The 15,316-nt window shown below is 40.2% G+C and overlaps 1 pseudogene; it reads left to right on the forward strand.

Annotated features, from left to right (window-relative positions):
- Positions 1 to 1,612: 1,612 nt before the first annotated feature.
- LOC117084904 lies at positions 1,613 to 4,327 on the forward strand (annotated as a pseudogene).
- The last annotated feature ends 10,989 nt before the right edge of the window (positions 4,328 to 15,316 follow it).

A 15,316-nucleotide genomic window follows, 5' to 3' on the forward strand; every position in this document is an offset into this window, starting at 1 on the left:
TGGGAAAACTCAGTCCTGGTAAATTTGTGGTCAGACCGGTTCTCTGTTCTCGAACCCTGTTTTCTGTTGTTTAAGATGTTTATCAAGACAATACGTGCACCACTGAACATAGACCCTTATCAGTAGTTCTGGTTTTTCCCTTTGACCTGTTCCCTTGGAAGCATGTGATCTTTGTTAGACCCTTATTAGTAGTTCTGCTTTTTTTTTTTTGAGACGGAGTCTCACTCTGCTGCCCAGGCTGGAGTGCAGTGGTCGGATCTCAGCTCACTGCAAGCTCTGCGTCCTGGGTTCACGCCATTCTCCTGCCTCAGCCTCCCGAGTAGCTGGGACTATAGGCACCTGCCACCTCGCCTGGCTAGTTTTTTGTATTTTTAAGTAGAGACGGGGTTTCACCGTGTTAGCCAGGATGGTCTCGATCGCCTGACCTCGTGATCCGCCCGTCTCGGCCTCCCTAATTGCTGGGATTACAGGCTTGAGCCACCGCGCTGGGCTAGTTCTGCTTTTTGCCCTTTGAAGCATGTGATCTTTGTAACTACTCCCTGTTCTTATACCTCCTCCCCTTTTGAAACCCTTAATAAAAACTTGCTGGTCTGAGACTCAGATGGGCATCATGTTCCTACCAATATGTGATGTCACCCCCGGTGGTCCAGCTGTAAAATTCCTCTCTTTGTACTGTCTCTATTTCTTAGCTGGCCGACATTTATGAAAAATAGGAAGAACCTAAGTTGAGATATTGGGGGTGGGTTCCCCCAGTACTGCCCAGAGAGGAGGAATCTAGAGAGGTAGTCTGGCTACAGTAGCTTTGCTGAGCTGCAGTGGGCTCTGTGCCATTTGAACTTCCCAGCAGCTTTGTTTATACTGTGAGGGGAAAACTGCCTGCTTAAGCCTCAGCGATGACAGACACCCCTCCCCCCACCAAGCACGAGTGTCCCAGGTCAACTTCAGACTGCTCTGCTGGCAGTGAGAATTTCAAGCCAGTGGATCTTAGCTTGCTGGGCTCCATGGGAGTGGGATCCACTTAGCTAGAACACTTAGCTCCCTAGCTTCAACCCCCTTTCCAGGGGAGTGAACGGTTCTGGTCTTGCTGGTGTTCCAGGTGTCACTGGGGTATGGAAAAAAATCTCCTGCAGCTAGCTTGGTGTCTGCCCAAACGGCCTCCCAGTTTTGTGCTTGAAACCTAGGGCCCTGGTGATATAGGCACTCGAGGGAGTCTCCTGGTCTGCGGGTTGTGAAAATCATGGGAAAAGCGCAGTATCTGGGACAGGTTGCACCATCCCTCACAGCACAGTTCCTCATGACTTCCCTTGGCTAGGGGAGGGAGTTCCCCAACCCCTTGTGCTTCCCGGGTGAGGCAATGCCCCACGCTGTTTTGTCTTGCCCTCAGTGGGCTGTATCCACTGTCTAACAAGTCCCAATGAGATGAGCAGGGTATCTCGGTTGGAAATGCAGAAATCACTAGCCTTCTGCATTGATCTGGCTGGGAGCTGCAGACTGGAGCTGTTCCTATTCGGCCATCTTGCCAGCTACCTCCAAAATTTCTTTAAGAATGTTAGGGAATTGGTGCATAATTATGGTTCATCAGTAAGGAAGATGCAATTTAGTCATTAAAATTATGTTTAAGCAGAATAATGACATAACAAAATATGTGAATAGTAGCGTGATGGCCTCTGTGACATCCCCTCTGTTGTCTCCAGCATCAGCCGCCATCCTTTCCTTTACCCCCAGGGTGCCTCTCCAGTCTGTGGTCGTGACCAGTGCAGTTTCCCCTGCAGAGTTCACCCCCAAACAGGTCACAAGCAAGCCTGTGGCTACTGCTTTCCTCCCAGTGTCTGTTGTGAAGATGGCAGGATCCCAAGTCATTGATTTGAAGCTCGCTAACAACACCAGGGTGAAAGCCATGGTCATATCTGCTGCCTCTGTTCAGAGTGCCAGCAGCACCATCATTAAAGCTGCCAACGCCATCCAGCAGCAAACTGTCATGCCAGCATCCAGCCTGGATGATGCTAAACTCGTGCCAAAGACAGTGCACCTTGCCAACCTTAACCCTCTGCCTTAGGGTGCCCAGGCCACTCTGAACTTCGCCAAGTGCTAACCAAACCTCAGCAACAAATAAAGCAGGTAATAATCAATGCAGCAGCCTCACAACCAAAAAGGTGTCTTGAGTCCAGGTGGTATTATCCTTGCAGAGTTCTGTGGTAGAAGCTTTCAACAAGGTGCTAAGCAGTGTCAATCCAGTCCCTGTTTACATCCCAAACCTCAATCCTTCTGCCAATGCAGGGATCACATTACCAATGCATGGGTACAAGTACTTGGAGTATGGGGACTCCTTCACTGAGACAGATCGAGTGTGTGCATTGAAGTAACATGCAACCTTTGTACAAAGAACCTCTTTTTTTTTTTTTTTTTTTTTTACAACAAATGTAGCCTCCTTTCCCATGCCCATGGACATAAGGAGAAAGGGGTGGTAATGCAATGCTCCCACTTAATTTTGAAGCCAGTCCAAGCAGATCAAATGAATTTCTCTGTCAAGTAATACTTCCACTTCCACTCTTCAGAGCCTTGTGGGAGCTGGCACACACACTGTCACAAAAATTCAGTCTGGCATAACTGGAACAGTCTTATCGGTTCCTTCAAGCACTCCCATCACCCCAGCCATGCCCCAAGATGAAGACCCCTCCAAACTGTGTAGATATAGCCTAAAAGGTTTGGAGTGTAATGAAGTCTTCCAGGACAAGATGTCAGTAGCTACACATTTCCAGCAGGCTGCAGATATGAGTGGACAAAAGACTCACTATCTGCCAGATGCTGCTTCCTAACCGGTGCAGTTATGCATCACACCAGAGAATCCATCAGCACAAATCTCCCTACACCTGCCCTGAGTGTGGGGCCATCTGCAGGTTGGTGCACTTCCAGACCCACGTCACCAAGAAGTGTCTGAACTACAAGAGGAGAGTTGGTTTTCGATGTGTGCATTGCAGTGTTGTGTACTCTGATGTGGCTGTTCTGAAGTCTCATATTCAAGGTTCTCATTGTGAAGTCTTCTACAAGTGTCCTCTTTGTCCAATGGCATTGAATTCTGCCCCAAACATGCATTCCCACGCCTACACACAGCATCCCGACATCAAGATAGGAGAACCAAAAATAATACGTAAGTGTTCCACGTGCGACACTGTGTTCACCCTGCAAACCTTGCTGTATCGCCACTTTGACCAACACATCAAAAAACAGAAGGTATCTGTTTTCAAGTGTCCAGACTGTTCTGTTTTATATGCACAAAAGCAACTTATGATGGACCATATCAAGTCTATGCATGGAACATTGAAAAGTGTTGAAGGGCCTCCAAACTTGGGTATAAACTTGCCTTTGAGCATTAAGCCTGTAACTCAAAATTTAGCAAAGCAGAACAAAGAAGACACCAAATCCATGAATGGGAAAGAGAAATTGGAGAGAAAATCTCCATCTCCTGTGAAAAAATGGAAACTAAGAAAGTGGCCAGTCCTGGGTGGATGTGTTGCGAGTGTGACCACCTGTTCATGCAGAGAGATGTGTACATATCCCACGTGAAGAAGGAGCACGGGAAGCAAATGAAGAAACACCCCCGCCGCCAGTGTGACAAGTCTTTCAACTCGTCTCACAGCCTGTGCCTGCACAACCGGATCAAGCACAAAGGCATCAGGAAAGTGTATGCCTGCTCACACTGCCCATACTCCATACCAAATGGTTGATGCTGGAGAAGCATGTCCAGCTGATGCACGGCATCAAGGACCCTGACCTGAAAGAAATGACGGATGCCACCAATGAGGAGGAAACAGAAATAAAAGAAGACACCAAGGTCCCCAGTCCCAAGTGGAAGTTGGAAGAACCAGTTCTGGAGTTCAGGTCTCCCTGAGAAGCAATCACTCAACTCCTGAAAAAGCTGAAAATCAATGTTTTTAAGGTTCACAAGTGTGTCCTGTGTGGCATCACCACCGAAAACCTGCTGCGGTTCCACGAACACATCTGCCAACACAAATAGGATGGTTCTTCCTACCAGTGCCGGGAGTGTGGCCTCTGCTACATGTCTCATGTCTCTCTGTCCAGGCACCTCTTCATTCTACACAAGTTAAAGGAACTTCAGCCAGCACCCAAGCAAAATGGGGCTGGGTAAGATAAGGAACAAGAGAACAAACCCAGCCATGAGAATGAATCCCCTGATGGTGCCGTGTCAGACAGAAAGTGCAAAGTGTGAGTAAAAATTTTTGCAACTGAAGCTGCCTTAAATACTCACATGTGGACACACGGCATGGCCTTCATCAAATCCAAAAGGTTGAGCTCAGCTGAGAAATAGCCACACATGGTCCAGGAGGAAAATCCCTGTCCACATTAGAATAAAAAAGACATTTTTGTTACAAAATGTGAATAGTAGGATATATAGATAGTAGTATATATGGCAGTATATACTACTGCAGTATAAACCCAACTTTGTGAAAACGTACATATAATATGCACAGAAAAAAGTTAATGGAAAATATTCATCAAAATGTTAACGGTAGGAACACATGAGTGGTAGGATTTGAGTGACCACTTTTTTTGTTTTAGACGGAATCTTGCTCTGTCACCCAGGCTGGAGTACACTAGCATGATCTCAGTTCACTGCAACCTCTGCCTCCTGGGTTCAAGTGGTTCTCACTTGATTCTCCAGCCTCAGCCTCCCAAGTAGCTGGGATTACGGGTATGAGCCACCACACCTGGCTAATTTTTTATATTTTTGGTAGAGGTGGCGTTTCACCTTGTTGGCCAGGCTGGTCTTGAACTCCTGACTTCAAGTGATCTGCCCAGCTTGGCCTCCCAAAGTGCTGGGATTATAGGCATGAGCCACCATGCCTGGCCTGAGGGACTAATTTTTAAAATAATTTTCTGTATTTAGAAAAATTTGTATCTGCTTCTGTTTTAAAAAACGAAGTCAAGGTAATCAGTTGGTGACCATAAGTCTCATTATTTGATATGCTATACCAGCTTGACAAAATACCACGGACCAAGGGGGAAGGTTGGGTAAACGTTGGTCAAAGGGTACAAAATTTCAGAGAGAAGGAATACGTTCAAGAGAGCCATTGTATAACATGGTGATTATAGTCATTCACAATATATTATTTTCTCAAATTGCTAAAAAGAGTAGATTTTAGGTGTACTCATCACATAAAAGTATGTGAGGTAATGTATATGTTAATGACCTCAATTTACCCATTTCACAATGTAAACATATTTCAAAACATTATGTTGTAAATGATAAATATATATAATTTTTGTCAACTAAAATAAGTAAATTAATTTTAAAAAATAGTACATATTTTACAGTACTGGTATAATTGTTTTACTGTTTAAATGAAAATATTTATACATATTCAAAGTAAACACAAAGATGACTAGAGTAATATTCTGGAGTCCACTATGCATATACACAAACATACTCATATGCCTTCCTTATAGAGTTCTTGTTAATGTTTTCTTCATTCAGGAAGGAGAGGACTGTTAATGTTAATTTTTGAGAATCGCAGGTGTACTGTATTTTAAAATAATCACTTATTTGATATAGGGTGGTATGAGACACCATGTGGAGTTGTTCCTACTTCATCAGAATTAGCAACTAAACCTCAAATGCGAACAACAGGGACTGAGTCTCCACATTCTTTGTTTCAGGAAATCATCAGGTATTAGGACCAGTAACCTTCTTATGGACTCTGCACCTATTGATTGGTAATAGATCTTCTTGCCAAAGATACTGTGGAAAGGGGTTAGGAGCAATGATCAGGAATAGACTTCTAGTTTTAATAATGCTAGATTGAGTCATTTGGATGAATTAGCTGTGTTCAATACAATTAAAAAGCTGAATGATGTGTTAAAAAAACTGAAAACTATCGTAGAGTTAATAAGATAGTGAGGAATTACTAGGTCAAGATCGGGGAGAGTATGGAAGTCTAGAAAGGAGAGCCCAGCATAGGAAGAATCAACATCGTGAAAATGGCCATACTGCCGAAGGTAATTTATAGATTCAATGCCATCACCATCAAGCTACCAATAACTTTCTTCACAGAATTGGAAAAAACTACTTTAAAATTCATATGGAACCAAAAAGAGCCTGCATTGCCAAGACAATCCTAAGCCAAAAGAACAAAGCTGGAGGCATCATGCTGCCTGACTTCAAACTGTACTACAAGGCTACAGTAACCAAAACACAATGGTACTGGTACCAAAACAGATATATAGACAAACGGAACAGAATAGGGCCCTTGGAAATAACACCACACGTCTACAACCATCTGATCTTTGACAAACCTGACAAAAACAAGCAATGGGGAAAGGATTCCCTATTTAATAAATGGTGCTGGGAAAACTGGCTAGCCATAAGTAGAAAGCTAAAACTGGATCTCTTCCTTAACACCTTATATAAAAATTAATTCAAGATGGATTAGAGACTTAAATGTTAGACCATAAATCCCTAGAAGAAAACCTAGGCAATACCATTCAGGGCATAGGCATGGGCAAGAACTTCATGATTAAAACATGAAAAGCAATGGCAACAAAAGCCAAAATTGGCAAATGGGATCAAATTAAACTAAAGAGCTTCTGCACAGCAAAAGAAACTACCATCAGAGTGAACAGGCAACCTACAGAATGGGAGAAAATTTTTACAATCTACCCATCTGACAAAGGGCTAATAATCAGAATCTACAAAGAACTCAAACAAATTTACAAGAAAAAACCCCATCAAAAAGTGGGAAAAGGATATGAACAGATACTCCTCAAAAGAAGACATTTATACAACCAACAGACACATGAAAAAATGCTCATCATCACTGGCCATCAGAGAAATGCAAATCAAAACCACAATGAGATACCATCTCACACCAGTTAGAATGGCAATCATTAAAAAGTCAGGAAACAACAGGTGCTGGAGAGGATGTGGAGAAATAGGAACACTTTTACACTGTTGGTGGGACTGTAAGCTAGTTCAAGCATTGTGGAAGACAGCGTGGCAATTCCTCAAGGATCTAGAACTAGAAATACCATTTGACCCAGTCATCCCATTACTGTGTATGTAACCAAAGGATTATAAATCATGCTGCTATAAAGACACATGCACACGTATGTTTATTGTGACACTATTCACAATAGCAAAGACTTGGAATCAACCCAAATGTCCATCAATGATAGACTGGATTAAGAAAATGTGGCACACATACACTATGGGATACTATGCAGCCATAAAAAGGATGAGTTCATGTCCTTTGTAGGGACATGGATGCAGCTGGAAACCACCATTCTGAGCAAACTATCACAAGGACAGAACACCAAACACCGAATGTTCTCACTCATAGACGGGAACTGAACAATGAGAACACTTGGACACAGGGTGGGGAACATCACACACTGGGGTCTGTTGTGGGGTGGTGGGAGGGAGGAGGGATAGCATTAGGAGATATACCTAATGTAAATGACGAGTTAATGGGTGCAGCACACCAACATGGCACATGTATACACATGTAACAAACCTGCACATTGTGCACATGTACCTTAGAACTTAAAGTATAATAAAATAACATAAAAAATAAAGGAAAGCCCAGCATTTGGGACCATTTTTGTCCTAGAGCTGGTTGCTGATCTGGAAGTGGTTAAACTGTATACTTGATAGGTTAGTTGGGCTAGAGGGTCTAAAGTCAGAGTTCAGAGCTCACCAAGGTGAGAGCCCTGAAAAACTATGACTTGCAATAGACTAGGGAACTCTAGGGGTGAGCCAGAAGTCAGTTAGCCTTCACAAGGACTGCAGCCTAACTTTCTGTTGTTTGTGTGGCCCAGAAAAATCTCAAACTGCAAAACTGGATTAAGATGATCCAGATTGTTGTTCACCGTGGCTCCTAGCAGAAACAAAAATGTTATCTGGCACTCATTGTTTCTACAAAAATTTTTTAGAAACTACTTTGAATATGCTATCAAAGACAACCTGAATCAGTAGGAAGCAAGATCCTGTGAGGAAGAATGAAAAGAAAGACAGACAATAGAAAAAGACCCATATGGAATCAAGATAATTAGAATTACGTTTTTTTCTTTTTCTTTTTTTTTAAACTGAGACTATATTCAAGGAGAGAAAAGCAAAGTTTGATTTTTTTTTTCTTTTTTTCTGAAATGCAATGTCTCTGTTGCCCAGGCTGGAGTACAGTGGCGCCATCTCAGCTCTCTGCAGCCTCCGCCTCCCAGGTTCAAGTGATTCTCCTGCCTCAACTTCCCCAGTAGCTGGGATTACAGGCACATGATACCACCCCTGGCTAATTTTTGTCTTTTTAGTAGAGACAGAGTTTCACAATACTGGCCAGGCTGGTCTCAAACTCCTGACCTCAGGTGATCTGCTGACCTCAACCTCCCAAAGTGCTGGGATTACAGGAGTGAGCCACTGTGCCTGGCTGAAAAATTTGACAAGGAACTGGAAACTATAAAATATGGTATAGCAGTTTTCAAAAGGAGCCAAATAAAAATTCTAGAAGTGAAAATGCCAGTAAACAAAACTAAGAGAAAAATAGATGGGTTAGATGGGTTTAACAACAGATCACACACTGCTGAGGAAAGAACTACTGAATGAAATATAGATCAGAAATTTAGAATGTAGGATGACAGTAAAAGTCCTTAGCTATATATGTGTGTGTGTGTATATATATATATATATATGGATAGATAAATATGCTCTCTCTATATGTGTATATATTTATACATGTATACGCACACATACACACACATATATATAATGTTGCACTCACAGTATTAAGGATGCAATTTGCAGCATGATTGAGTCTACCAAAACCAGTGGTGGGTATCTACCTGGAAAGGCAATGAGGCGATGTTGTAAATATTTGTAAAGAAAGTGATTTTATATGTGTTAACTTTCCTTGACTTCTCAAATGATTCTATTCTCAGTTATACAGGAACACTTAAATAGTAGATGCTTTAATATATAGATACTTTAATAAGATATGAATAGTTGACTCTTAAAAAAATGTTTAGTAGATTCTAGAAGGGATATAAGTACATGACTTTTTGAGATGTTCTTATATGCAACGTCCTCTTGTGATTGCAAGTTTAAAGTAAGTTGAATTCAAATTGTTATTTTTAATTTGACTCTGAAGTGAATAATTGTTGCAATGATTTGTCCTATTTGTTGATCTAAAATCTATTATATACTGACTTCATACTGGGTATATAGTAACGAATTTTAGTTTTACAAATTTAAAGTTTTAATTATATTAACAATTAAAGTGCAACTTGTTCTTAGCACTGTTGAGTTTTCTGAACGTGGCTTCTTAAATCTTAGATTAGATTTCTACTGGTCAAATCTGCAAACATTTCATTTGGAGGATTAGACTGAATTTTATGACCCTTTTTGTGTGACTTCTTTCTCTGGTCTGTGGGAGATCTATCTAAGAGATGCTTAGTTACAGAATTTGGTTTCCTTTTTTCTGAGTCACTCCCATGGTGTTACAGGGATCACCCATTCATTTACTTTGCTCAGACACTGTCTGGTTTTCCCAAAGTGTCATCCTTAACCACCCTCCTGCCTGACTACTTGAGTCCTTACTTGGGTTTACAGACTGCAATCTGACTTGAGACAATTTGTTTCTAGTAGTACCTTGCTGTCTTTTTCCCTGGCTACATAGCCAGTTCACTACTCTTTTAGTTTTTCTGTCTCAGCACCACTAGGGGGAGATCATTTTAAGCAAACTACACTAATTTGCAAACACTGTGGGCTAATATTTTAAAAAACTAACCAGTGGGGTTTTTTTGTGTGTGTATATTTTAGGAAAATTAATAGACTTGTAAAAGTAGTTTTATGTTTACAGAAAAATTGAGGAAGAAGTACAGGGAGTTCCCACGTACACTCCCTCTTCCTTTCCCCTACAGTTAATTCTATTAACATCTTGCGTTAATGTGACACATTTGTTACAACTGGTGTTACAATTGTACATTAAGATAAATTAAATATATGATCCAATAAAATACATTCTTAACTAAAGTCTATAGTTTACATTAGCGTTCACTCTTTGCATTGTGTATTTTATGGATTTTGATAAATGCATAATGGCATGTATCCACTACTATGGTGTCATACGGAATAATTTCATCACCCTAAAAAAATCTTCTTCCACCTATTCATCTTCCCTTCCCCCTGAACCTCTGGCAACTACTGATCATTTTGCTATCCCCAAATTTTTGCCTTCTCCAAAAAGATAATGTAACTGGAACCATATAGTATAGAGACAGGGTTTCACCATACTAGGCAGGCTGGTCTTTTTTGAGACAGGGCCTCACCCTGTCACTCAGGCTGGAGTGGTGCAGTGGTGTGAGCATAGTTCAACCTCCTAGGCTCAAGCAATTCTCCCACCTCACCCTCCTGAGTAGCTAAGACTACAGATACCACCATGCCGGCTAATTTTTATTTTTATTTTTGTAGTAATGAGGTCTCTTTATTTTGCCTAGGGTAGTCTCAAACTCCTGTGCTCAAGCGATCCTCCTGCCTTGACCTCTCAAAGTGTTGATATTACAGTAATGAGCCACCACACCCAGTCAGTATGTAGCTTTTTAAGATTGGCTTTTTTCAGTTATCAATAATGCTTTTAAGGGTCCTTCATATCTTGTTGCGGTTTGACAGTTTATTTTTATCACTGAATAATATTTCATTCTCTGGATATACCACAGTTTTTTCATTCATTAAGGTGTTGAAGGACTTCTTGATTGCTTCTAAGTTTTGGCAATTATGAATTATAAATTTTGAATTATGTAGATTCTTGTGTGAATATAAATTTTGAACTACTGGGGTCCAAAGATTGTATGGTTAAGAGTTTGTTAGGTTTTGTAAGAAACTGCCAAATTGTCTTCAGAGATAGCTGTATTATTTTGCATTGCCGTTAGCAATGAATGAGAATTCATGTTGTTTCACATCTTTGACAGCTTTGGTATAAAGTGTTATGGGGTTTAGCTGTTTTAATAGATGTGTAATGATATCGCAGTGTTTTTGAATTTGTAATTTCATGCTGACATGTGATATTGAACATTTTTCATATGCTTATTTAATTTAAGATTTGTGTATTTTCTTTGGTGAGATGTCTTCGGATCTTTGCTGATTTTTAAATTGGGCTTTTTAAAATTACTGACTTTTGAGTTCTTGTATATTTTGTGTATCACTTCTTTATAGGATAATATGTTTTGCAAAGATCTTTTCCCTAGTCCATGGCATATCTCCTCATTCTGTTAACACTGTTTTTGGCAGAACAGAAGTTTTCAATTTTAATAAAGCCCAACTTTATTAATTTTTTCTTTCATGGATAGTGCTTTTGGTATTGTATCTAAAAAGTCATAACCAAATTCAGGGACACCTAGATTTTCTCCTATGTTATCTTCTAGGAATTTTATAGTTTTGCATTTTACATTTAGGCATCAGGGTATAATGTGTCTAAAGTCTGTTTTTTTTTTTTTTTTTCACACAGGAATGTCTAGAGATCATCCTTTCTGTACTGAGTTGCCTTTCTTTGCTAAAGGTCAGTTGTCTATATTTGTGTGGATCCATTTCGGGACTCTCTGTTCTGTTTTACTGATCCAATTTTCTATTATTTCACCGATACCACACTGTCTTAATTACTATAGTTTTATAGTCATTCTTGAAGTTGAGTAGTGTCAATTTTGTGTTGGCTATTCTGGGTCTTTTGGCTTTCCGTATAAACTCTAAAATTAGTTTGTCAAAATCCACAAAATAACTTGCTGAGATTCTGAGTGGGATGGCATTTAACCTATAAATCAAGTTGGGAAGAACTTACATCTCGACAATATAAATCTTCCTATCCATTAATACATAAAATATTTCTCCATTTATTTAGATCTTTGATTTCTTTCACCAGAATTTTGCAGATTTTATCAGTGTATTTTTGTTCTATGTTATTACTTTTAACATTGTAGCTCTTCCTTCATTCAATCTAGACCTGCACTGTCTAATTTTCTAATATGGTAGCCACTAGCCACATGTGACTATCAAGCACTTGAATTGTGGCTAGTTCAAATTGAGATGTAAATGGAAATACACGTTGGATTTCAAAGACTTAGTAACAATAACAAAAAAAGTAAAACAGTTTATTGATAATTTTTATATTGAATGTATATAAAAATATTATATTGGGGATATATTCACTTAGATAGAATATATTCATAAAATTTTATCTGCTTCTCTTTATCTTTTTCATGGGGCTACTAGGAAATTTAAAATTACGTTTGTGGCTTATATTATATTTCTATCAGATCGCTTTTCACTAGACTTTGGAATCCATTCCCTCAGAGAAAAAAGGAAGAGCAGAAATACTGAAAGATAAAAAGTAGTGCATTCTTGGCCTTTCAGATTCAAAATAAACTTCAGAAATTTATGGTAGAAACAGTAGTTTGAGAGAAAATAATTTTGGTCTTAAAAGCCAAGATCTGAAGCACTCAGTATAAGGTAAATGCCATAAAATAGATCTGGAAGTATGGATCAATGACTATATTTTTGCCCTCTTCTCCATAATCTAACGGAAAAGTTTATACCGACTGGGAGAAGACAAGGGAAGCAGGGAAGAAAGATCTTAGGATCTGTTTCTCTGATAAGATGTCCTGTGAAGAAGGGATCAGCGTGGGGAACAGTAGAACCCCAGATAGCTTAGGATAAACTGAAAGGGAGGAGGGGGAAGCTCAGCTCTCCTTTTAGACATGCCCCAGGAGGCAGCACTAATGGCAGTGTTTTCCTGTGCCAGAGTCTCCGGAGTAATGGAATGTAACATAGTCCTAGGACAGAGTTTAGGCAAAGAGATCTAAGGCAGCTTTGCAGAGTCTTCCCAGGAGAAGCAGGGGGAGGCAGAATGTGGGTGAGTAGGATGTAGTAGTGACCTTTGAAGACTGATGGCCAGGCAGAGAGTCAATATCTCAGCAATGCCAGGATGGACTTATGACAACAGAGAAAAAAGAGTACAAAATTAAAAATACAATTTAGTAAGAGAGTGAAAGTTTATTTCAAATGAAGAAAGATGTCACAACAAATTATTTAAAAAAGCTGATAACCCACATAAACATCACAAAATCTAGATGATTAATATTATTGTTTACTTGACAATTTTTTTTTGAGACAGGATCTCACTCTGATGCCCAGGCTGCAGTGCAGTGGTGTGATCAAAGCTCACTGTAGCTTTGACCTCTTAGGCTCCAGTGATCCTCCCACCTCAGCCTCCCCAGTGACTAGGACAACTGACAAATGCCACCATGTCCAGCTTTTTCACTTTTTGCAGAGATGGGGTTTCGCCATGTTGCCCAGGCTGGTCTCCAACTCCTTGGCTAAGCGATCCACCTGCCTTGCCTCCCAAAGTGCTGGATTACAGGCATGAACCACTGCTTCTGGCCCTGACACATCTTTACAATACTTATTCCTTACCCTTTTTGACTTTTGATTATCTCTTCATATGATAATGATTTCATAGTAGTTTTTTTAAATAAAAGGAATGGAAAGATGATCCAGTCTTTACTCTAGCATGATTGATTAAATCAGCATTTTAGTTTTGATGATTTAGAAGACTTTCTTTGAACTTCATAACTTTTTTGCAAAACTAAGTTCAAAGCCCACCTTCACAAAATACTAGCTCCTGTGTGATCTTGGACAGGTTACTTACACATAACAAGGTTTAGATTTCCCATCAGTTAAGTAGGGGTGTTACTATTAGCCTCATGATTCTTCTTCCCTAGACCTGTGTTGTTTAACACTGTAGTGGCTAACTGAGCTCTTGAAATATGGCTAGGTCACATATGTAGAAAGCTGAAACTTTTTAAAATAATATATTTCTTTTTACTTTATAAATTTTATTCTATAAACTATTTATTTATTTTTGAAACAGAGTCTCACTCTGGAGTGCAGTGGTGCCATCTCAGCTCACTGCAACCTCTGCCTCCTGGTTTCAAGTGATTCTCATGCCTCAGCCTCTGGAGTAGCTGGGATTACAGGCATGCACCACCATGTCTGGCTAATTTTTGTGTTTTTAGTAGAGACAGGGTTTCATCATGTTGGCCAGGCTGGTTTTGAACTCCAGGCACATTTGGCCTTCCAAAGTGCTGGGATTACAGGTGTGAGTCACTGCACCCAGCTGATAATCTACTTCTTTTAATTTCATTTTCCCATGAGCTTTTTGAAGTTCCCTCATAGATCTGTCTTTTGAAGGTGGGAAAAGAGTGACTATGAAAGGGGAGGAGGAAAAGAACATGTTCTCAGGCAGATATGTCTCAAGAGAGTACATAGGTGAGAGTTGAGGATGGAAATTAAACCCTTAAGACAACCTATGTGCATGTAGCCCTTAGAAAGTCTTCAGGTACCCCCAGGAGTAGCATATCCCAGTTGGAAGACACCCTGGCTTTGATGGTCTAGATGGTAATCTCACACCTCGTATATTAATGCAATCGTGTCAATATGTATGCTGGAGTTTAGGGAGGAAGGTATGGTGCTGGAATAACTGATAGCCTTGACTGGTTTGAAGAACATTGAAAGTAAACAAAATTGATTTCTACAGTGGAATTTGTAAAGCACCTTGTGTATTTGTTTTGATGACCATATTAACTTTGTGGGACATCTATGACAGGGTTTTTTTTTTTTTTTAATCTGAGAGAGGGTGTCACTCTGTCACCCATGATGGAGTGTGGTGGCATAATCTCAGCTCATTGAAGCCTTAACCTCCTGGGCTCAAATGATTCACCCATCTCAGCCTCCTGAATAGTTGAGACTCTAGGTGCATGTCACCATGCTCAGTTAATTTTTGTATTTATTTATTTTTGTAGAGACAGGGTTTCACCATGCTTCCCAGGCTGGTCTCAAACTCCTGGGCTCAAGCGATCCACCTGCCTTGGCATCCCAAAGTGTTAGGATTACAGTGGTGAGTCACTGTTTGGACATGACCGGGATTTTTGCCTCCATTTTACAGATTAAAAAAAAGAGGCTCAAAAAATTAAAAAATTAATCAATTAGTTATTTTAAAGACAGAGTCTTGCTCTGTTGCCCATGCTGGAGTGCAGTGGTGTGATCATAGCTCTTTCCTGCTTTGAACTCATGGGCTCAAATGATCCTCTTGCCTCAGGCTCTCAAGTAGCTGGGACTACAAGTGTATACCAGAGAACCTCTCAAACTTTTTTAGACATATGGTCTTCCTATTGTGTCCAAGCTAATTTTAAACTCCTGGCCTCAAGAGATCTTCCTGCTTTAGCCTCCTGAGTAACTGAAAGAATATTTTTTTGATAGATGGTT

Source organism: Trachypithecus francoisi, unplaced genomic scaffold (assembly GCF_009764315.1).
Source record: "Trachypithecus francoisi isolate TF-2019V2 unplaced genomic scaffold, Tfra_2.0 Lachesis_group1, whole genome shotgun sequence".
Classification (NCBI taxonomy): Eukaryota; Metazoa; Chordata; class Mammalia; order Primates; family Cercopithecidae; genus Trachypithecus; species Trachypithecus francoisi.